Below are 3,039 nucleotides of genomic sequence, written 5' to 3' on the forward strand. Positions count from 1 at the left end.
GCAGGGCCAGTGCTCATCCTGTTACACAGATATTTCTAAGCAGCATAGTGATGGGTACCAACTTGTTTGCATTTTTTTAAGTCTTTGAGAAGCAGACCTCCCCAGAGCCCTATTTAAAATCAAACCCCATTATTCATGGCTGTTTAAGATCACTTGCGGTCTCTGCTATAGTTGCTTATTTGAGTGCTGTGCAAGGTACAAATAGACTAAAGACCTTATAAATGTGAAAAGATTTCCTTTTTTTTTCATGTTATACCTCAGCTTTCCTAATGTTTGAGCATCAATTACTTTCAGGTCAGTCAAAAAGATACAAAAATGTGTACATCTTATAAAATCTGCCCTGGCTTGTGGCCCTGATAAGCAGTAGCAAATACCATGACACTTCTGGAATTGGGCACAGTAAGCTGTAGAAAAAAAGGAGTGACAGTGAGAGATTCAAGTCTTAAATGTGTTTTTGCTCTTTTATTAACAAGAGACACAGATCAGTGTCCTTGCAAGGCATAGTGTTGTACTCTTTAGGTTCTTCTCAATCAAACTACTGTGTGTAAGAAAAGCAGATTTTTTTTCTGAGTAAGCTGCTGTTTTACCTGTAACGTTTTCCATAATTCCCTTTGTCCAAATCAAATTATGTGCTCACAAAATCTAATTTGAAGGCCAGATTCTACTGCATTTGCTCTAAGGGTATCTGCTGAAGTGAGTGGCACTAATCTTGAACATTAGCAGAGACAGGTAACTGAACTGGGCTCATGAGGAACTTGCAATTGCATTTGCAAGTAAATGAGAGCACATTTCAAACGTTGTGGAAGGCTTTTCCTCTTTTCACCTTATACTCTAGCTTTCCTAGTTTGTCAGCACTAATTATCTTCCAGTCAGTCGAAAAAGTATGAAGCATTGACTCCTCTACAACTGATTTCAGTTGTCCTGCAGAACAATATAGTTCTGAACTGGTCTTATTTCCTACCAGCTAATCATACTCTTCTTAGTAGCCTGCACCAGAAGGGAGTTATCTCATGAGCTGAATTGCTGTGTTCCCTGTTTTATCTTGAAGCAAAGGTGGAAAGTGTTTGGGGCAAGGTGGCTGGTGCAGGGCAAGTCGTCTCCAGTAAAAGAGGGTAAAGCAGATAACAAGGAAAAAGCAGTAAGCACAGAGATGGAGTAAGAACAAATGCAATGAAGCTAAATAGTTTCTAACTCCTCTCTTTTAAAAAATAAAAGCAAGGAGTGGTGCTATAAGTCAGGAAAATTCAGGAATAGTGAGAGGAAGATGAACTGAGAATGATTAGTCACTGTTTCAAATATTATAAGCATAGTACAGCACTCGGAAATGATAAGGTTGCAAATTAAAACAAACAAAAGGAAACATTTTTACCACAATGTGCCTAATTAAATTGTAGAAAACTTTGTCATTGAATGCCATAGGGAGCAAAGGTACAATTAAATTCAGAAAGCTATCAGAAAAAGCTAAGCAGACATACAGAGTATGCTACCTTCATCTCAGAGGTGTTGCAAACCTCAAGATCCCGGAAGCCAGGAAGATGCAAGAATCATGCCCTATTTCTCACAAGCATTGCCTAGACATCTATTACTGGCAAAGGTTACACAAAACTTCAGCTGTAGCCAGGACATGTGTTCTTATTTAATCATGGCATAGAAATAGCAAATTCATTCCCTGTAGTATCATAGAACAATACTCCAGATTCAGAAGCACAGGAGTATATAAAGCTGAAATTTCTGCCAGGTGCACTTGGTTTGATACCAAACCTCACATTCAAGCCCATGTGAATATGAGGGGGAAGACCTGCAGATCTGAGGCACAGCATCACAATGAGATTAGGGAGTTTTGTTAAATGTTTTCTGTCTTCTATGAGGGCAAACAACACTTTGATTTTAGGGATACTGATTTTTGGGTAACACTACAAAAATTCCAAAGCTAGCCCATAACGTTCCACAACCACAGATTGCTGGAGTGTTCAAGACTGTTTTGACAAAACATCACTGATTGCTTGCTTTATTCTTCTAATTATATCTACTATTTGACCCTTGTATTCCTACCTGGGCACTCTCTGTTGTCCCCCATCAAAGACAGGATCCTGAATGATGAGCACTTGATCTGTCCTGGAGGGGCTGTTCTCATTATTATGATCCTGTAGGTATCACCCATAGCATTATGGTTCATAGATTTCAGTGCCTGGGCAGCCTTACTGGGCAGGGATGAGGTACTGGATAAAGGTGCTGAAACTGCAGGTCTGTGTTCTGTCTCTAGTGTGTACAAATACTACATGTTTCTTAGTTTCCCAAACAATCCTCGCTTTAATGGTGTTGGTGTGCCCTGCCTTAGAAACATACAGAGCACAAAGAGGTATCAATGAAAGACAAATAAGCCACTGAAATGTACACTGTCCAAGGATCCACTCCCATTTGGCTCTTCCAAGTCCACGTTGCAAAGGAGGAATCTGTGACGCACCTTTCACAAGGAAAAAGTGCAGCTCTTACGCAGGGCTCGGTGAAGAAAACGTCTGTGTACACAGACACAGGCTAGGCAAGAATTTGGTGATCACTTCAGCTTCCCCCATTGAAGGGCTCAGGATTCAGACTGTGCAAGCTTGTGCTTTGGCATCGGCTGAAAAGGAATTTATTTGATCATTAATAACAAAATAACTATTATCCCTTATATTAATTCTTAACTAACTGACACGTTTTTCTTTAATATGGCATTCTTCTCGGACTAAGCAATGGAACAAATCACAAAGTTGCTTTTACAGAAGAGGCAGTGCAAAACCAAACCATTAAATATAATTGTAATAATTCCTGACTAGAGCCCTGTGAGTCAGTTCTTGGAAACATCATTTGTGGTTCAACTAGAGTTTAATGCCCCAAAATACTGACTATTTCTTGCTCAAGGCAGAGAGAATTTTACACGTTTGATGCCTCTAATTAAGATCAAAGAGATTCCTTTATGTAAACTTTTCTAACTGTTATTTTTACAGCCTACATGACTGCAGAGCAGTCCTTCTCTCTCTCCCTCCCTCTTTCACTTTT

Source organism: Merops nubicus, unplaced genomic scaffold (assembly GCF_000691845.1).
Source record: "Merops nubicus isolate BGI_N331 unplaced genomic scaffold, ASM69184v1 scaffold6305, whole genome shotgun sequence".
NCBI lineage: Eukaryota > Metazoa > Chordata > Aves > Coraciiformes > Meropidae > Merops > Merops nubicus.